The 21,897-nt window shown below is 39.0% G+C and overlaps 1 protein-coding gene across 14 annotated transcripts in view; it reads left to right on the top strand.

The window, feature by feature from the left end:
• The window catches only part of ZBTB20 (zinc finger and BTB domain containing 20), a 482,085-nt gene that overhangs the window by 260,075 nt on the left and 200,113 nt on the right, over positions 1–21,897 (top strand). The window lies entirely within an intron of this gene.

The raw sequence follows: 21,897 nt of genomic DNA, 5'->3' as shown, positions 1-21,897 counted from the left end.
AAGAAAGAATATCAATATGTTGCCAACCACATTTCTTCCCACACTGAGCATCAGCTATTTATTTATGTTTTCACCAAAGCTACTTTGAGATACCAGTGTATTATCTGAGTGGTTTTGGTTAAATTATTGTTGTTTCAAGTCATCTCTGTTTCTGATGGGAGATCAGGCCTGGTCTGGGACCAGCTAGAGGTGAATTTGCTCTATTAACATAAGGTTTCACCTAAAAGTGTTGACATCAGTGTAAGGCTTACCTTTACAGCAGCATGCACAGATATGAGGGTGGAAAATTTCTCATAGCAACGGTCATTCAAGTTTTATGGGTAGAGTAGGAATGTTGTTTATTCCGCTTCCAATAGCAATGGTACTTTACCTCGTAGCAAAAGGAACAGAAGGAAGCAGCAGAGGGAATGTCCCTCCAGTCATGACTCTGGTTTTGATAGTTTAAGCATTGGATAGCATTAAAAAAAAAAAAAAAAAAATATGACTTGCAAGTAATCAGGTACAACGTCACTGGTTGTGGCAGGGGACAGGGGAAAACAGAGGAAAATCAGTGGAAAACATCAGAAAGTGTAGCCTTTGTCCTGCTGGAGTGAGCAGGATTTTTTTTGATATATTTTTTTTTTCAGTTCTGTGTCCCTAAAACATCCCAAACCCATGTAAAATGTACTTAAGAGGAAAACTGAGCATCATACCAGCCTGGAACACCTCAGCCCTGGGCTGTCCCACACTTGGGCACCACTCTCCCAGAGGACCTGGGGAAGCAGCATGTTCTGTATCACAGGAACACTGGGATGGAGGCACTGAGCATCGAGTGCAGCTCAGGCACAGTAGCAGAGGCCTTCCAATGAGGTTAGATAGATACCAAGGTTAGATTGATCTGAAGGTGGAAATTGTGAATCTGAGGTGAAAATGGTTCCTCATACTGGGATCTGTTGTGTGAGTGCCAGATCTCTGCCTGGCTGTGAGTTACTGCACAGCTTTTCTTTCTATGTTTTGTTTAAAATTTACCCCAAAGTGTTTGTAGTGTAATAGTAATTTTTCTTTTTTGCATTAACACAAGTGTAAGCTATGTACTAGATTTATAAAATAAGGATTTTACAGGCATGAAGCACATCCATCTGTGTTACATAAACGTAGATACATTTTCGTTTCTTTTTCCTTTCCTTCCCATGTTTATGCTGCACAAAGAAGTTATTAAACCAGATACAGTTATGGCGTTGTTGGCTTTAATCCGCACAAGATTTTTAAATCTTTTCTCACATTATAACACATTTAACTGCTGCTTTAATGGCAAAGAGGAATTCTGTGGCTGCGAGCAGAGGAATACAAAAGGTATAGTGGCTTTCCTGTAAGAGGAATATGAGAATATTCACTGACAGAGGAACTCTGAGGAACAATTATCCCAAGCTGTGTCTTTGACAATACTGTCAAATTTTCCACTTCCATGAGCACAGCTGGGCATGTGGTGCCAGGGTGAGAAATTCCACAGTGGCTGGAGGCAGAGTGCATTGGGTGCTGGCCTTGCTGGCAGTGTTGGAAGTCAGGAGTTGGAGCTGGAAAGAAAAGAAAGATGACTTTCTACAGCTTTGAGACAGTAAGGGAAAAAAGCCCCAAACCACCAGTTTGGAATGTGAGGAAAGAGTCCTTGGAAGATGCCCCTTTCCAGACTTCTGTGCCTCAGAGGCTGAGTTTGATCTTGAGATTCAGGTTCTTAAAATACCTGTACTGTCTTGTAAGACTTTTGCTCCTCTACCTCCAACTAAAGATTTGTTCTTGTGCAGCTTACTTATATATCTGTTGAAGGCTTTGGAGGTTGGTTTATTTATTTATTGAATTTTCTGTATCACTGGTACTTCTGTATCACTGGTACCTAGGGTTTTTGTGGTTTGGGTTTCTTGTTGTGGTGTTTGGGGTCTTTTTTAGGGGGAAGGGTGGTTTGATGGGTTTTTTTGTTTGTTTTGGGTTTTGTTTGTTTGTTGTAATCCAAGTATTTGGTAACTGAATAGCTCTGAAGGATAAAGAAGTGATGCAGGTCTTACCCTGTGGGGCACTGATGTCTGAGGTCTGTTTGGATGCAGTTTCAGCCACACCTGGTTTTGCTGGCGTCAGTCAAGGGTATTGTTTCTCTGATATATACCAGGGTATGAGCTAGACTTCAAGATGATCGAGTTGGTTGCATATAGAGAGGCAAGGAATTGAAGAGGTTCTGAACAAGCAAGAGAGGAGACAGCAAATTCCTCATTTTCTAGTGGTCATAGTACTAGGGATTGTTTCTCTTGTATACATCCTGTCTTATATGTTGCTTGAAATTAAAAATTGTATCACCATATGTTACACTTTCTGTTTTGAGCAGTGTGTGCTGTTCCTCATAACTTTTAGGATTTCTGGTTAAGAATGGTTTATTGAATACTTGAGTTTGATAAACTTTGGGACAATCTAAAAGATTGCCTTCTTAAATTATCATATAGATTGCTTGCTACGTCAGATTGCCTTGACTTTTAGCTACTGTTTTGTCTTAGTGTTTGGAAGGAATGGTCTCTTTTCTCATTCTTTGTATGAGTTGTTTCATAGAACTGTTCCCTGGCCTACCTTTTTAATGTTTTCTAATTTCTCTGTTGAAAACTTGGGAATGCTGGATAATTCCCTAATCAGGCAGACAGCTAAAATAATGGACCCCAAAATGTAGGCTGTTAATTATTTTTCAGTGCAGCAGCAATGTAATGTGTGACAATGGAGCTTTTTGGTAACAAGTGAAATAATTTTGGACATACTGGAGACTAGAGTGATTAGCACTTAAATAACACCATGATTCTGAGGATAGCAAAGCACTTCATAGCATTTAATGAAGGAGGCCTTCCTTACATACCCAAAGGATGTACTCTGCTGTTTCTAACTCTACTCACAGGGAAGAGAGGAAACAGTTCAGGGAGAGGTGAGGGACAAGGCAGAGTTATAATTAGTGGTTGTACTGTCTGATGATAGTAAAACATAGACCAAAAGACTCCATTTTAGTCCTCTGCATGAACCCTAGAGGGACCCATTCCCAGCAGAGCATTTCTGCAGCAGCTATTGCCTTACCAGGCTTGACACAACCTGACAGAATGGTGGCTGGGGGAAAAATGCCCTTCTGCAGGTTCATGCCATGACTAAAGAGGGAAGGGAGAATATCAACACTTCACAAAACCATGGGTTGATAGCTGGTTATGGACACAGAGGCTGGAGGAATGCAAGAGGAAGGAAGAATGTAAATGAGCTGGTGTGTATCTGAGGGGGAGAATTAGGGTATGTTGAGCCCAAGAATGGGCAAAGGAGACAGAGGTGGGGAATACAGTCAACTACTCAAACACAAAAATTCATTTCGTTTCCTGTGTAATCAGCATGGAAAAATCCAAGTATTTGTTGCTACTGCTCAGCTCTGAAAAACCAAATTTTCTACCTGCGTTTTTCAACACCTGGTGTTCATGTAATGAATATCACCATGTTGTGGCCTACCAGAATTATTTCAGGGTAATGGTCAACTTGAATTTGTTAGCCTTTATGTGGAAAGGGTTGAGGCCATTGGCTTGTGGTTGCTCTGGCTAATTGTTTTAGCAGTTAAAGAGTATACCATACTGTAAGCATCTTCTCTTTGTGCTCAGCCTGTCCACCAGAGAAGGATATCAGACCTCAGAGTCAGTCTTAAATTCCTTTATAAATAGCTACAGCTGGTTTGCTGTGACATTTTTCCTTGGTAATTACAGTAAATATGAACTTTGAATTGTATCAAGTCTTAATATGTTGGGTTTTTCTTTTTACTTTGGCTTCAGCAGTATTTTAAATCCATGAACTAAGGATTTGTTTCTAAATTTTAAGAGAAACCTCCCTAAGCATAGAAATACAGGACTGAATTTGCTTTCTGGACATTAATATAGCCTTAAAGTAAGAAAAGTGGGCATGAAAGGTGATAGCTGTGCTTGACTCTTAGGCTTGATTTTGGTGTATTAGACAAGCTCCCTTTAAATTTGATATTCTGGTCTTACGAATAGCCAGGGAGGAAGGCAGATATCTTCAGACATATATATGTGTGTGTGACATTTATAAATTGTCTTACTTGAAAAAATACCATCACTGTTACAATTTATTCACTGCTGAAGCATACACAGAGCTGAAAAAGGTCTGTGTTGATTAATGAGACAATTATACACATTAATACCAGATTAATCAGACCTCATACTTTAAAGACAACAACATAAAGACACAAATACAGTTTTGAAAAGCATTATCCTCTCTGTTGTCCCTGGCTGGCTTGGCTGAGATGTACATAATGATGGTTGGACTTCACAGTGCTAAAGCACTATCACTCAAAACAAGTTCCACGCATTACTAATTATGAAAATGAAACACCAATAATCTGAAAGACTTAGCCAAGCCTGTGAAGCAACTTTCTGGTTGGCTGACGCAGGATGATGATACAGAAATGCCACCATTCAGACCCATGCCATGGGTTCTAAGCTATTATGTCCTGGATCCTGAATAGATGCAACATGAAAAGTCTTTGGGATCCGTATTTTGTAGCGGCCTGGGTACACACTCCTGCCCTTTTTGAAAACTATGACTTTCATGCAGTTGTATCTGACCCCGACATAAAATGCTGTTAATGTGAAATAACGAAAGTTTTAGAAGAGGTTATCAGAAGTTTGGCTATGAGCAAACAAACATACTCTGAAGTCCCACTACTGCAACCAGCCAGCAAAAGGGTACCTCTGAAAGCTCACACATTTACTGCATAAAACACATTTTTAGGCAGAATAATGTTTCTTTAATTATTCCTGTCATAGAAGGTGGTCCTTGGCCTAGTTTCATATTGTCTCTGTCTCTAACACAATGTGAAATGTGTTAGCCTTGAGCATGTAGCATTTGCAGCTGAGTTTGAAGGCAGTCTCATTTAAGCTCAAGAACCCTAGCGTTTCTCATTTCAGGAGTCTTGTGCACAACAGTGTTGTGTTTAGCTGTGACTATCAAGCTGTGCCACCATTCTTTGGGGCTGGCTTTAGCACACCCCCATGGCTCCTCATTGGCTCTTGGGAGGCCTTTTGGCTGTAAGTTTTTATTATTTCTGGGTTTTCCAGTCTTATTGCAGTTGTCTTTTTAAACAGTAGACAGAGCTGACTCATGCTGTTGACTCCATGACCTGCTTCTCATTTCAACCCCCACCTGCTTAAAAAGTTCAGTAGTTGGCAGAATGTCTTCTGGGACTGATGTCTGAGCAATGGACCATTGAAAAGCAAAATGAAATATAAAACTCCTTTTGTGTCAGGAGCTCTGGATCTGCAAGTGAACACCTGCTCTGCTGATCACTGAACCTAGGGAAGGGAAGAAAGAAGAGGACTCTCTTGAGACTCAAAATGGCCTACTGAAAGTCAGATCCCCATCTCTCTTGCTGTATTAGCTGATAAAAGTAAAAGTGCGAAATGGCTTTTTTTTGTTGTTCTTCATATGAAATACATTGAAACGTCAGGAAGAAACTAAGTAGTTCATTGAGGAAAGAATGGTGCAGGTTATGGGTTTTTGTTTTGGTTTTATCATCAACTCACTGTGTGACTTTGATCATGTGTCTTAGTTTTACCCTGTATTAAGTGAAGCCTGGAAAAATACGCAGTGTGGTTTTTGATGTTACATTTTATTTATATCAATTCCCAGGGACCCCGCCGTGCTTTAGTGACTGTCCCCCTGTTATGGCAGTGCCACGTAGACTTCAACAACTTAGAGCTGAGCTGAACTCTGACAGGTAGAAACTTCATTATGCTAACTTTCCCCACAGTTAGCTTCTCCCATCAAAAAGCAAGCCTTGCTTTAAGCCTCAACGAAGTAACAGCACATTTCTGGTTATCTGAAGAGGCTCAAATATAGCGGAATGAATTTATTAATGATGTATTCCCTCACAGCAAACAGATTTGTGCTCTCCCATAATTAAGCACTACAGAAATAGTACTTGTCACCTTCCCTTTAGAGCAAGTGAAAATAACCACCATACAATGTTAGGCAGTTTTCTCAAAAAATAAAGTTTTATTGTTGAATCTTGCAAGTCTTATATTAACAAAAACATATGTTTTATTTTCTTGGATGTTAATACAGTTTTTGTTTGCATATAAATGTTCTTGTGAAGTGTTTATACCAGTCTGAAGGAAGAACACTGTTCACACATGAAAATCTGTAAATGAAACCAACTTAAAAGTAAAGCTAGCACATCTGTTTTAATATCTGAGAATAAACCAGATGTGTGTATATATAATATATACATGCTAGTAGTAGATGTTAAATTAGATTTTAAGAAATTGTTCCAGCTTAATAGCTTAAAATGTTATTAGTAACATAGATAAGGAAATTACTTAATAAAAAATATATGATTTTTAACCTGACAGTGTCCCTCTTAATTAAGTTATGAGATCCTTAGATGAGTGATGTTATAACAGTGCAGTGTGTAGCTTCTATTATTTATAAGACAATGCCAAAGAGCTAGCTCAAACCGATTAAAGCAAGGAAAATCTCATTGAAACTTGCCATTCTGAGCAAGTGAATGCTGAATCTTTCTGGAGAATTCATGCAGCTTTGGCATCTCAAACACAGTACCCAGCTAGATCTTTCCATGCAGGAATTGTACATTAGGGGAAAATAATGATAATAATATTAAATTAATAAAATGCAAGATCTTGGCAAGTTTTGAAATGTGAAAAAAAAAAAAATCCAAGTATTTCAGTTCTGGTGATGGATGCAATATAAGTTAGAAATCTGGGTATCCTCACCTACCTTACAAAGTCAGCCCTACCAGTGCAGGGAGGGTTTTAGCACTGAGCTGTGTTGAGGTCCATGAGCACTCTGAGCTCCAGGAAGCTGCAGGGCTGAGCAGGGAGGATGGAGGGTGATGGCGGGATGGTGTGTGATAGCAGAATGGGTGGTGTATGATGGGAGGATGGTGTGTGATGGGAGGATGGATGGTGTGTGATGGGAGGATGGAGGATGATGGGATGGTGGATGGTTTGTGATGGGAGGGTAGGTGGTGTGTGACGGGAGGATGGATGCTGTGTGATGGGAGGATGGAGTGTAACAGGAGGATTCTGTGTGATGCACACTGGGGCTGTGCTGGCACCAGGCACCACTGAATCATTTCCGTCCCTCTTGCTGCAAGGACCAGGGAGGCCAAGATTAGCAGCTCACCCAGGTCCCAGCTGCATGCCCAGCCCAGCTGAGCAGTAAACCAACAGGATCCTTGAGAGCATTTGTGATCTCCAGCTTGCAAATTGCTTTTGGATGTCCCGTACCTCGTATCTTTCTTTGTCTGTGGAATGTGTTTTATGGTTTTCACTGTACAGAAATTAGGAATAGTACCTGGCACTGAGGGCAGGAAGGCTAGTTGCTCTTGATGTAAGTGTTTTTGAAAGGATAAATACTGCTTTAGTTGGTGGTTAACTTATCATTAGTGATTTTTTTTACCTCTGCCCAGTTATTTTATCCATTAGGTACTTCAGTAATTAAATTATCTACAATTTAAGCAAATAAATAATAAGAAATCTTGAATCCCAGAGATATTGAAATCAATCATAAATATTTGCTTTCTGGGTCCCTGATTTTATCCTAAATATCAAAATCATTGAAGTGTGATTGATTAATATCTCTTACTTTCTCTTTCCTGTTCCTACCACTCTTGAAGGCTGTAAAAATCATAAATTATGTGGAATTTTTATTAAACTGAATGCAGCACAAGCAGGTTATAGAGGAGAACTTGTAACATACTTGCAACTTTTTTCCTAGTCTGGCTTCAGAAAAATCCTTAGCAAATAATGTAGTTAATTTTAAAGGCTTCATTCTGGGAATATTGTTTAGGCAGTCAAAATACAAAATTGCTAAGCAGATCTTCAAGAAAATATGTCTAATATCTTAACATGATTATAATTTTAAGCTAGTTTTCCATAGTAGTTCAAGCTCTAACCCCTGAACTGGTAGACTATAATCATGTCTTACACTGATCATGCTTGGCATGGAAAATGAACGTATGCAAGGCTTAGATTAGCCATGCACCACAGATGTATTCAATGAGCCTGTTTCCTGTTTTCCTTTATAAGCCCCCCAATCCAATCCTTTAGAGACATTTTTATCTGCTAATAAGCATAATTGCAGTCATTCCTGCTGTCATTTATAAAATTATAAGACATTTATTTAGTCAGTTGTGGTGTTTAAGGCTGTTAAGTTTCCCTGACCAGAATTGAAGCTCTGCTGGCAAATGTTTCTCTAAGAATTCAGTGGTACACCTGGTCTCCTGGTTCTCTCTCCAAAAGATCATTAGTCTCTGATGAGGCATTTACCATGTAGAGGTTTGTACCAGAGACACAAAAAGTTCTGGTTCTCCCTTCTGTCTGCTTTTATACCATTTCTGGTTGCATAGAGATGATCCAGTTTTCCCCTGAGTCTTGCAGACTGTGGATAAAGACCCTAAAGCCTGGAAGTGTGAGCAGAAATGCAGATCCAAGGGGGTTCAAGAAGAGAAATGAGGTGTGTGATGTCTTGCAAATTGAGTCAGACCATTTCAGAGGAATGGAAATCTACTGAGGAGGCTGCCATAAATGTTACATCTGATCACAGAAACATAGAATTGTTTGGGCTGAAAGGGTCCTTAAATTAAGATCATTTAGTTCCAGGCCACCTTCCACTAGACCAGGGTGCTCAAAGCCCTATTCTCAGGGGAAAGGAGACCTTCTTGCAGCCCTTCTGCTGCTCATGATACCTTCTTGAGCTGCATCTAACTTCGGCCTTCATTTCTCCTGTAAACCATTTCAAAACCTTTTTAAACAGCAGATAATGAAAACAATTTGATGGCTACACATGGAGACTGGAATGTCTGTATTTATTCTGATGTTACACACAAAGTGATTGATAGGCTCAATTCCTTATTTCAAGAGCTGAGCATATCTTTTTAAATCAATATGAATTTTGCCATTGACTTGAATTTGAATTGTTGAAAGCACTCTTGTTTTGAGGGAAGATATCTAAAAGTGTCAGAACGAGCACATCTGTTCGCCAGACATCACTTCAAAATCCTGAATTTAGTAGGAAGTTTTAAAGGCTTTGTGGGAAATAATGGACTGCTTTGGGGAACTGCAGAGTATTCAGATTAATCATCTAGACAGAAGTTTGTGAGTTTAGGGACTCTTCAGTATAGAAATGCTGGAATCATGAGCTAAATGTTACGGTACATCACTTGGTTCTACTAAAAAGGTATATCATCCTTTTAACTTGTGAAATCCTACTGTCTAAAGGTAAGTCAAAGTAAAATAATTCAGGCAGGGGCAACATCAGCAAAAACTGTGACTGTTATTAATTTCATCCTCACTGGTATTTGTTCCATGCAATTGCTGCTTATTCTTCCTAATTCACAGTACAGATGATTTTATTTTATTTTGTTGTTGTTGTTGTTTATCCACATGAATAGACGAGCTCATGAAATGGTCTCAAGCAGCAAATGGCTTTGGAAGTCAGACAAAGTGAACTAATCTCCAGTTTATAAACGTATGGGGATGCTGAAAGAACAAATGCTTCAGCAAGCAACTTTAAAGAGGAATTGGGATGTGGAGTTTCTCAAGGAAAGGAGCTGGAGGTGGCAGAGCACAATACAGCCTGAGCATAATGACACACTGAGTAGAGAAATTTAATTACATAAAGAGGGATAACAGCTGAATCGACTAGAAAAACAGACACCAGAGAGAGCAGGGAGAAAAGAAAAAGAAAAGAACCATCGGACCGTAGGAGAACAAAATAGAGAACTTTGCAGTGTCTTACTAGCCAGCCTGTGAAACCAAAGGGAGAATATGAAATTTTTAAAAACTCATTTGTTTCTGAGACAGCCAGGGAAAGGACACTGCGAGGCAAGAAGGGATTCTGCCTTCATTCAGCTCAGACTGCTTCAAAGGTCTGCCCGGTGTGATAAATAGAGCAAACCCCTTTGTGATCTCTGGATGAAAGTCACGATAGTAAGTCAAAAAAATCCATCAGAGGCCAAGTCCAGCAATCGTCAGCCCTGATTCAGGCAAAACTGCCATTGTTTCACACATGAGTGTCTGGAAAACAGAGGATACAGGGGCACTGAGCCAACTGGTTTTTTTATTTGGTTTTTTTTTCCTTTTCTCCTTCTTTTTTTTTTTTTTTTTTTTTAATTTATTGTAGTGGTGGTGGGGGGGGGAGCAAGCTGAACAGCTTTTCCGCATGGAGAAAACTGTGAGAAAGGGCAGGGGCCACCCACTTGTGGTGCCCTGTCAAGGCTGAGCAGATCCTCCACTACTTTCTTTCCACCTGCCCCCAGTCTGCTTTATGCTTTGCATCATTCATTTGTAAGAACTGGTTGTCTTTCAGACCAAAAGGAGAACTTTGCAGAAAGTTATGGGCAAACAGTCTGAATGGAAACTGCTCTGCAAACATAATTATAGCATTTGCAGTTAAATGCAAACTAGTAGCAAAGCAGTGGAAACAACTGGGTGTTCAGCCGAGAGAGGCCAGGTATAAATGCTTTGATAGTTAGATGAATTGGAATTCGAATTAAACACCTTTTTAGCATCTTAAAAGAAACAGACTAGCCTCTGGTTCAGGATATATCCTTTATTTATCTCTCTCTTCCCCCCATCCCTTGCCTGTGTCTACAATAAATTCATAGTCAAAGCAAAGCAAGCAGCTCTGGTTCTCCTAAGGGCTGTGTTGAAATCAATGAAGCACCTTGGTGATCTGTTGTTCTTAAGTGTTCACACCAAGTCACTTCCTCGGTGTCTTCTTCTTGTAGCTCAGGGTAGAATTTCACCTCAGGTTCCAGTGATCATTTGGGAGGCTGGGGGTGCACTGGGGCTGCTTTCCTTTTCCTTGGGAGTAAGCTTTCCTAGTTCAGGTAACTTTTGCAATTACTAAGTAATAAGAAAGGCAGTTATTTGGGTGCCATTCCTTTCAAGTGTTGAAGGCAGTGCGAGTTTGGAAGAGCCCAGCAGAGCACCTAAGACATTGCAGAGATAGGCTTCATGCTGTGCTTCACAGGCAGTCTTAATTCAGGCAAATTCATACCAAAGTCAGGTGAGGTTTTCCCTGAGTAAGAAATGAGTTAAAAACTGAGGCAAGATCCTGATCCTTTACCCAGGCACAATTCCAACAACTTTAGAAGAGTTGCTTTTGACTTACAGCATTGTAACAAAGATCAGAATCTGGGTTTCAATAAGGACTTCAACATTTGGCCACAGTCCCATGAAGGCCTTTATTAATTTATTTATTTATTGAAAAGGACAATTGCATCAACTTTAATAACCCTTACCTCAAAGTTCACTTTAAAGAAAACTAGTAAGACTTTTTACTGAGAGAAGGAAAAAAAGTTTAGCTATGGTCAGCCAGGGTGGGAAATTCCATTGTGGCTGCAAGCCCATGGCAGGTAGAGTGGAATTTAATGAAGGAAACTGCTGTGTTTTTGTGTCTTTCTGTATGTTTTTCCTTTAAAACCAAGAGCTGGGCAGGCTTCCCATTTGACCTGATGTGACCCAAGCAAATTGCTTCTTATATAAAAACAACTGCAGACTTGGAGAATGTGAAAATGCACTGTATCCTTTTTCCAACTCAGGGAAAATGAAAGCCTGAGAAACAGGATGGCCCTGTCAATACTCGTTGAGCAAAACTATCACTCAAGCCCTATAAAGAGAGATTAGAACAGGCTTCCTTATGCCAGAGGGATTCATTATAAGTTAGATCTCTTTAGGTGTTTTTGTGTTTTTTTTTTTTTTTTTTTTTTTAAAGCAGACACACCGTCAGTAAGAGAAAAATCCATTTTTCAGATTTTTTTTTTTTGTGAAGGGAGGAGAAAAACTCTCGTAAAGGAGGAGAAAGGGGGAGCGAGGGGGAAGAAAAAGGTTTTAACTAATGCACCCAAACTATAAGAAATAAATTGATAATTGTTACAGTTTGGGCAAAAAGCCCAACTTTTAGCCTTTGCTGTAACTTGGGAGAGCACAAGCGCAGGGATTCAGGGTGTGTCTACTGATATTGTATTCAGATGTGTTGCCTTGGCATGTGTACTGACGGATTTATTTAAAAAACAAAGCAAAAAAAAAGGCATTGTGTGCTCGTGAAATGACTTCATAAAATCCTTCCCTTTATGAATTATTTTGATCACAGGGCTTGTTGTTTAAATTTCTAAAGTACTGTGCTTTTTTTTTTTTAATTGCCTTCTTTTCAGAACTGTCTGTTCTCAAGTTGGCACCTTCCGCATAGCAGCATGCAGAGATTAAAGGAGAGGGGAGGGAGGGGAGGTGTGGAGGCTTTCATCAGACCAAGGGGGTGACGTGGTGCATAAGCAAACTCACATCTTCTGTTGGTCACCCCTGAAAGGAATCCTGAGCTCTGAGCCACTCTTCTCCCTTGCAGCCGTGTCTAATCTGCATCACCCACTCCAAGGAGACACAAGCAAACACTGGGACTGTCACATGGTGCCATGTTAGAGGAGACAGAATAGACTTTTGTTTGCTCTGTCTTGCTTAAAATGGAGGTGAACAACTTCCTACACAGGAAAGCAAGATATGGTAATACCTTCCAGGTTCAGTGAGGCCTATTTTTTCCAAAACACAGGTTTTGCTTATGCTCCATGGGTTTCTGACTGTTGCTGGAGGTTTTTTCCTGCCATGGCTCAGGAGTGCAGCTGAGAGACACCATGAGCACTCCCAGCATTGCACACTAAAGGGGCACCATGTAGAAGGAAACTTCTGATTGTTTTGTTCCAGATATGACGTTAAGGATCTGCAAAGTATTTCCACAAGATCAACATTCACCATCATCATCATCCAGATCCTGTATTTATCTAGAAGTTATAATAGAATTTTCAGGTGGGGCATGAAACCTACAGTTCAGGACATCAAGGGTTTACTTGCAATGTCTTCTTTTTATTTTCTGGGGAGCATTCACAAGATCCTTATTATATTTTGTGTTACTTGATAGTCTGCTGTAACCTAGTACTTGTGACAGCCCGCTCAGGACTATTACTGCTTGTGTAAAGGAGGAGGTCACAACAGTACTGACCTGAAAAGGGCTGTGAGCTTTCTCATGTAAGGTCATAATAATAGCATTAGGATTTCCAAAGAAAGGTGGTATTTCTGCCCAGAATGTTGGTGTTTTCAGAAGGAGATAGCCTGATTCATGGGCTTGGCGCTGATTTGTGGTTAAAGATATTTATGATACATGTATTGATTTTTTGGGTCTCTTCTCATTGCCCTGTCTGCTGAGCAAACAGATAACAGCTGCACATTTAAATGGGTAAAGAGAGAGCAAACAGGATTTGCTGCTGATACAAGGTTCTAGATTGTGTCAAAAAAGATGCTGATTCCCATGGAAGCAAAGGATCCTTGTTTGGTTGGCTGGATGCAGTTGAGAGGTTTGTCTCTGTCTTTAGTGGAAAGACCAGTTGTTTCCCTGGGTATCCAGCCCCCTGAGCCAGAAGACAGGGATGGTGAGCAGAATCAAGCTCCATAATCCAAGAAGAAATATAGTTAGCAAACTACTGCACCACTCAAACATGCACAAGTCTGTGAGGCCAGATGAAATCCACCCAAGCCTACTGAGTGGAGGCACTGGCTGAAGTGCTCACCGAGCCACTTTCCGTCCTGGGTCAGCAGTCCTGTCTGAGAGTGGTTTAGCATTGGAATGGGCTGCCCAGGGAAGTGGAGTCACCATCCCTGGATATATTTAAGAGACATGTGGGTTTGACACTGGGGGACATGGTTCAGTGGTGGGCTGGCTCTTCTCAGTTCAACAGTTGGACTCAATGATCTTTAGAGTTTTTTTCCAACCTAAATGATTCTCTGATTTTTTTTGCTGCATGGAATTTTTCTATAGGTGGCATAGTAGACTGGTAGGCTTGTTTTTAACTGTACAGGAAAGTTCCAAGGAGACAAATAGTGGAAACCTTATTATCTTATTCTAGAGAATATGCTTCATAGTTTAGAGACACTTTGTTCCCAGAAACTCTTTTGCATAGCCTAACAGATCATTCTGCTACAGAGAAATACATAGAGAAGTACATAGAAAATTTATATTTACTTCAGGTCTTTTCCCTTTGCAGATAAGACATCATTAGTGTTTCCAGAGCTGCACTTTGTGTGACAAGAGATGAGTGGCATTCAGCAAACTTTCCTTGATAGCAGCTCTTCTTGTCCCTTAGCCAGGAGGATGTATTGTCCTTGACATTATGAAGTTTATGTAAGACTATACAAAGAGCAAAATGTGCTTTTTTACTTCCTGTGTGTAAACACTAGAACCCCTTCATTCATACTCCATAACAGACTAGAGACTACGCCATCTAACTTTTCAATGTGTGTGTATATATATATATATATACACACACATACACACTGAAGTGTATATGTATATATATACACTGATTTCAGTGTATATAATTAATATATTTATTCAGGGTGTATATATTATATATTCATCCAATAGCAGCTGAATTATTTATTTAAAATATGATTTTCTGTTGTTTCTGTAATTTTTTTTTTGGGATCCACTGTCCCCACAAGTGTTTTTCAGCCTGGACTTTTTCTGTGGCATCTAATGTGAAGTGCAGTGTACAAATCAACAAAATGTTGTGACATTCTTACTGTGCAGCTTTGGAGAGGATGCCTATTTTAAGAACTTGTTGGGACATCAAATAATTTCTGTGCATTATACCTTTTCTTAAAGAAAATGAAAGAAGTAATGAGCACTGGTTTTAGGTTAGTCTTAATGTTACTTATGGATGTTTAGTAATACATAATTTCAGCAGTAGAATGCAGTGCCTATTGTGCCAGATCAGTCCTTTTGTATCCTTTTACTGGACAAAGCATTTGGCAGGGTGAGTAGAATGGTTTAGGTGCATGGATGTCTTCCTCAGATTTAAAACTGGAACACTGTAAGGTGGCTGCATTTTTGACAATGGACTTTAAACTCATTTAAATTCCAGCAAAAGGCCTAAGGATATTGCTAAAAAGAGGTCAAAGTGCATTTTGCAGGTCATGGAAGAAATCCTTTTGCATGTCAGTTCTCTCAGTTTGGATGCACTGTCACAGGACCATGTTGTAATGTGTCATCTGTTTTTTGAGTTAGATAAATTCTCAGCAGCTTTTTTTGGCCCATAGTCTTTCATAGGTCTCAGCAGGAATTTTGACCAAGAAACAAGAAGGCAGTGCTTCAGGATTTAATGCTAGTTTTTTACACTCCTGGTCTTGCCCATGCATATGACCAGATTTCTGAGTGAAAGGCAGGATAAAATGAAGATGTTGCTAAGTGAAAAGCAGATGAAGGAATTTCTGGTTTAAAAATCCAAATTAAAGTATCAGCAGGAGATTTTCAGTCTGTTTAGAGAACTTCTAATTTGTACAAGCCTGTGTGGACCTCTTTCTCATTTAATGGCACACCCAGAACTTCCATTGGCTTCAGTGCAATTATTGTTACAGCTCCAGGAACTTTACCAAGAAGTCTGCACCAAAGACCATTTATCTAAGTGGAAATGCTTCCAGTGGCACCTGTATGCCCTGGGCTGGTCTGTACATGTAGGTACCTCTAGGCTGAGTACTATGGAAAATAGTCTATGTTCTTGTTTAAAAAGGATGTAAAACAAAATAGATGTTCTGATCAATAGTACTGTTTTTGGTTTTTTGGGGTTGTTTTTTTTGTTTTTTGTTTTTTGTTTTTTAATGTAAAAAGAAGTAACAACATGAAAAGATACCAGTAAGAATTATGAAAATTCTATGATGGGCACTGCAATTTGCAATATATAATTGCTCAGAAAGATTTGTTTCTTTCTGGAATTTGAGACTGTCACTGATTTTGAGATGTCTCAGTTCTACTGGGAACTGCATTTGTAAATATTGAAATATTTACCTTACATATGCATTTTATGTTATATATTTATATATATTTTTTATATGTTCTGAGCAGTGACAGAAATATAAATCCTGGCATTAGTATTTTGAATTTCAGTAGGTTTGTCTACCTGAAAAAATTCTAATGGAACTTATAAACTCTTGTGAATACTTCTAACTGCTTGTTATTTAAGTGTGTGACTAGTCCTGTAGGACTAAAAATTCAGGGGAATAGCTAAACAGCTGTAAGCTAAGTATATGACTGCATGTTTTCATAATCAGAGGTTTAAATTTTTAAAGAAAATGCACAGGAATCTTATCATCTGCTTCAAAAAAACAGGACCCTTTTTGGAATAAGGAACAAGAGCATTACTAACCTAAAGGGAGAAAACTTAGATTGTTGAAACTGCGAAATAGGCTGAAATGAGGAAATTGTATTTACCCTGTTTGGAATCTGGCAAGTGCACTTGAAATACTTTTATTTTTCTTTCTTTCTTATTCACAGAGTTGCAGGATTTGAGTTAGGTCTAAAGTCAAAATAAATATGATGTCTCACTTGAGAAGAACTCTACCTCCTTTATTTAAGAATTTGTATAAAGCATTCAATGAGGTTGAGTAGTATTTTATTTGGTTAAATTAGGGTTTGAGGTTTGTAAAGTTTAAACTTGCTCCCCTTTTGAGAATGATTTAAGACAGGAATGCTATAATCATCTAGTTATATGAGGCTAGAGCAGGTGCCGGCGATGGAAAAATGTTTTTTTCTCCTTCCATCTGTTCTCTGAAGAACTGCTTAATTCTTCTTGCAGGAATCTGTTAAGGGCTTTTCATAAGGTTTCCCTGTAGGCAGACAATTCACTGCAGAACCCCATAGGCAGTGCCTTTGGATGTACTGGGAGTAACTTGTGCACAGGCTCAGCCTTCTTTTCCAGGTGGAATAAGAAAAACAGAAAAGTTTGCTTAGGGATCCTCTCTCTATCTCTCTTTTGAGTGCAGAAGAGATTGAACAAACTGAAGAGTAGCTTTATGATCCATTTCTGCTAGTGGGAATAACATTGCTTTCTGTTGTATTTAAAACAATGAATGGAATTGGGTTTGCTTTCCCTCCTGTGTGAATATGTGTCAGTTATTCCAGTTTTGGTTTTTTGAATATTCAAACCAATAATAAACAAAAGTGAAACTACCTTGAAAATGTTTAACTTGTTACAGTTAAACTGTAACAAATTCTGCTTCTGAATCAAGGCAACTTGAGTTTATCAGACCAGATGTCCTGTAGTTGGGCAAATAAGTTGTCCTGCATTCCTTACTTCTTTGTTTGTCTTTGTGACAGGGGCTCCTAGATGTCAGAGCTTTGATTTTTTTTTTTTTTAACTCAGGGTCATTTTCTCTTCTTAGTGCAGATTTCTTCACAATACTTCTGCTAATATTAATGGGATTAATACATAAATCCTTTCTGTAGCTACAGAGGAAGGGATCCCAAATGTTTGAGTCTTCCCATCTGTATAGTGAGAGTGCCATCAGATGAGAAGGTAAAAAGAGTACCAGGAGAAAAGTATTAGAGGAATTCCCCCAGCACACACTTCCCCTGCAGGAAAACAGGAGCATGTGTGTACAGGAAAAGTCTGACAAGTTTGGTGTGAGTTGGGATTTAAACTTTTTCCAAGCTCTGAAGTTCAGGAATTCAGCCTTTGGGTCTAACCTGTAGCAATTTTTTTAGCTGACAGGGTCAAAGTTGCAGCTAAGGATAAAAATCTTTCCTGCTTAATTTTGAAAATCTGAAAGTCAGAATTTTAGATTTTTCTCTAAAATAAATGAAGATAAATTGGCCCTTCCAGGGTGAATTATTCTGCTCCTTTGACAGTCCTGTTATGATATAGCAGATTTCTCTTTACAGGTTCTTGTTTACATGCAGATTTTCTTTTACAGATAACTTCAATAAGGGGGTCGAACAATATCAACATTGCCACACTTGTCTGTAGTCAAAAAAAGAACAGGTCTTCTTTATTTCTGATTTGAGCTCTCCTCTTGGGTTTCCCCTGAGATGACATTGCTTGACATGGACACAGGTTTTAATGTAGGGTAATCGTCCATATTTCTGGACTGTTTTGATTTTTGTTTGTTTCTCTCTATTTCCAAATGCCCTGTTATTTCAGCTAAATCACTGAAGGGAAGGAGAATATTCTGGGAGGTATGATAAGAGGCTTGCTCTTGTTTTATATATTTTCTTCTAGATGGTTACTCTTGACCTCATTGGAGAGGGAAGACTTGGCTAAATGGAGCATCTGCCCCCATATATTCCCATTTTATTCAGGAGACTTTATGCATGTATTTTTCAGTTTCAAGTCAAATTACCTGGCAGTGAAGGCTTGAAGGTAATTTGGACACCCAGAGCAGTCCTCCTTTCTTTGCTGTAAAAGGGCCATGCATGTTACATGTATCAAAAGGACCATGAATGTTATATTTATATATCTTGCAAATTAGTTCTTTCTAAATACTTTTGCATAATAGGATCAGGACTGTATTTTTCTTACGGAAGTGTGGGTGATCCAAGCAGTTATTTCTATAATAATGAAAGCATGTTTCAGATACAAGAAAATTTTCTGGGTTTTTTTGTGGCCTTGAGTAGATCACAATGGCCCTTTACCACTGCTTTTTCCATTTCAGCCATTGTGAGTCTTGAATAACTAACATTTGGAAGCATTTTTGCAAATGAAAGCTGGTTATGAAAATGCACGGATAGAAAAGCAAACAGTATGATCCTAGACGAGTGTTTTCCAAAGGCATTCTGATGAACTTCCCCTAAAACTTAGCTCTGTATATGTGAGCTGCAAAAAAATAGAGACAATATCTATAGTATTACATTTAGTTTTATTTATTAAAGAAATGTTTGAAATGCATTATTCTGTTTAGTCCAGCAAGGAGCCCCAAGTTAACTGATGTGTTATGGGCTGCTCCATGGCACAAAAGCATAGCAAGAGAAAATACTCTCTTTTTGTTTCCCAGTTTTTGCATTGTGACCTGACATTTATGCATATTGCATAAAGCAAATTCTGAGAACTACAGCTTCACTGACTTCAGGCTGACAAACTTTTTTTTCCCCTTTTACTTGCTTTTTGTCATTTTCTGATAAGTTCAACACACTGTATACTATGCATGTCTTTCCAGACAGCATAGAAAGGATTGGTTATAGACTTTACATGAGGCTGCACCATAACTTTTGGTCATGTCCAGCTTTTCAGTACAAAAGTAATGTGCACCTGAGTTCAACAAAAATGGTTGTGTCTGCCTGATCATATTGCCTACATAACCAAATAATCTAAAGTATGCATGGTTTGATAGACTAAGCATCCAACAAAAGCTTCCTTAAAATGAGTCATATCTTTGATTCAACATTCACATTAGTTGAAATTAATCAGTCTTCCTGTTGCTGGCACTGGGAAATTTAAGAAGAAAAGCAAAAGAATTGCTGCAAGAAAACAATGCCATCCATTGTAAGGCAGTGCCAGCCAAGGATACCAGGCAGCAACCAGCCAGGCCAAATCAGCACTTATTTATTAATTCCAGGAATGTCTCAAATATTTGAGGGCAGTTTCCGGACAGAGCAGTGATGGCAGAGGGTTCTGGCATTTCAGTTTGTCAAGGCGTCATGGATCTCCTGTAGAGAAGCGTTCACATTAGGGCACTCATTTCATTACACTTGAAGTAATTGTCCTTCACGCTGCTCTAGCAGGAGTTGCAAAAAAGGTGCATGGACAAATAAAGCAAGCAGCACTTCTTTCAGCATCCCATCAGGAGGCCAAGTTCATTTTTTTTTTTCCGTTTTTGAAACTTAATTTTACATCCAGCAAGAGGTCAGAATTCAAGCCCAATAGTTTAGATGTGCTCACTTAAAAAGTATGTATGATAATTACTATGTCCTTGGTCATTTTTAGGCATAAAGGGAATCTGTCTTTATATATCCTTATTCCCTTGCTGTCCTAGTGCTGCCTTCTCTATATTTGCATTACAGATTTGTTAGATCTTTTGAAAGTACCTCCAGTCGGTGTACAGGCACCTATTCCTTCAAGTGTTTCTCTCCCTCCATAACTTCTTCTTAACTGACAATTATTCTCCCATGCCAGGTCTAGTTCTCATGTCCTTGGTCTCTCTCTTACAATTTTTTCCTTTCTGCTTTCACAATTTAAAGACTCTTATTGCCTTATGGATTGAAGGTCATAGCCAAGTGAAAGTCTGTGGCTTGGAGGTAAAACAGTGCTATTTGGGCAAACTGTTTGAGCCATAAATCTATTAATTTATTAATGCTGATTCCATGGACAAGCGTTTTCTTTCTGACCTCTGGAGTTGCATCCACACTTTTGCGTGAGCAATATTCTAGATTTCTTTGTACAAACAAGATGCGTATACATCAGTCAATGCCAACCTTGGCAGCATGAATTCACACAGAAAAATGAAATTTAATCTTAAGAGCTGTAAAATGCAATGGAAAAAAACACCTTTGAAAAAGTTTTTAGATTATTTTATAGATTACCATTCTGGACTCGTAATACGAGCATGTTACAGAAGTTCATTAAGCAATGCCGTTAATATCTGAAATGAACTTATGGACTTGTTTGGCTTTTGTTTTTCCTCATCCAATCATAGAATACAATACCAAACATATATCCTGCATTTCTGTCACCATGCCTTTTCCAATTCTGTTTCTGCTCCATCCTGTTTACTCACTTCTCTCAGCTATTTTCCCTAATTTGTCACTATAGATCTAGCTTGTTTCCAAGAAACACAGCTCTCCATGTCTTTAAAGCAGGCTTTTTGCTCTTATATAAGTGACATTGTTCTTGTCCACTTCTCGTGTATTCAGGCCTGGTGTTAGGCCAGACCCACTGTTCTTCAGAACTGGATATGTGGTGCTCACTGTAGCCCACTTGGCTGCTGAGAAATGGCCTCCTACTTCATTTTTCTCCACCAAAGGCTGAGGGAATTCGTGGAGTTCCTGGGTTTGCAGCCTGCTCCAAGCATTGGTTAAGGATAACTTGTTTTCCACTTCACACTAGCCTGGTCTTGTTTGCTATACTTCTCCCTTCCAACCATGAAGTGCAAAGTAAAGTTGAGATTCCCACCTTACCCAGCAGCAGTGTGCAGTGCCAGGCCAGGTGCCCGAGAGAAGCACGGTTTCCTTCAAGCTCACAAACCAAGTGGTGATCAGAGCAGTGAAGGTTTGCTAGGGTCAGTCCAGAGAGGGAATGCAAATAAATGAAGGGTGGCTGTAGAGTGAGCCAAACGTGGTGATTACCATCTGACATGGAAAACTGTCCCAGGAAAAACAGTTAAAACAGGGAGTAACTATAGCTTAATATTTTAGGAGTGGTGGAGGAAACAATGAACATTCTTCATTAGTAGACGGTAGCCTCAGTAAAATGTAGGGAAGCTTTCTGAATGGATGTGTAGGTCTTGGCCTGGGTAGGCTGTCTTCATCCCTGTTTTTTAATGTAGTCACCAAATGTGTGAGAAATTAAAAATGCACAATGAGCAGCATTTCCTCCCTGCAAACTTGCAGTGCACCAGCTATGAGAGGGAATGGGTTCCTGGGAATATGCATCTTTTATACTCTTTTCTGACTATCACTCTATCATTAAATCTTCAGTCAATAAAAGTATGGGTATTTAATATATATATTTACTCACACACATATATATCATTCCAGTAAATAGCTGTGGAAAGGAGGGAAAATAGTTATAAAAACAAGCATTCTGAACAACAAACAAGCTTAGTGTACAGCTAAATGAAACTTTGAAGAAAAAGAAACAGACCTTCATGAAGGAATAACATTGTTGAAACCATATGTTTTCCATGTACCAGGAGACTGTTTTAATAGTTTACAAATGTATCTAGCCACAGAAAGTCTAAAATTAGTCAATGTTTTAAAGGGCTAAAGATTGACACAAGTCATTCCAGTTAGTGAAGGACTTCTTTTCATCCACATCAAGTGAATAAACTTATATAACTGAGCAGATGTTTG

Source organism: Anomalospiza imberbis, chromosome 2 (genome assembly GCF_031753505.1).
Source record: "Anomalospiza imberbis isolate Cuckoo-Finch-1a 21T00152 chromosome 2, ASM3175350v1, whole genome shotgun sequence".
Classification (NCBI taxonomy): domain Eukaryota; kingdom Metazoa; phylum Chordata; class Aves; order Passeriformes; family Viduidae; genus Anomalospiza; species Anomalospiza imberbis.
The sequence above is the reverse complement of the archived record's forward strand: the minus strand, read 5'-3'. Positions and strand labels throughout refer to the sequence as shown.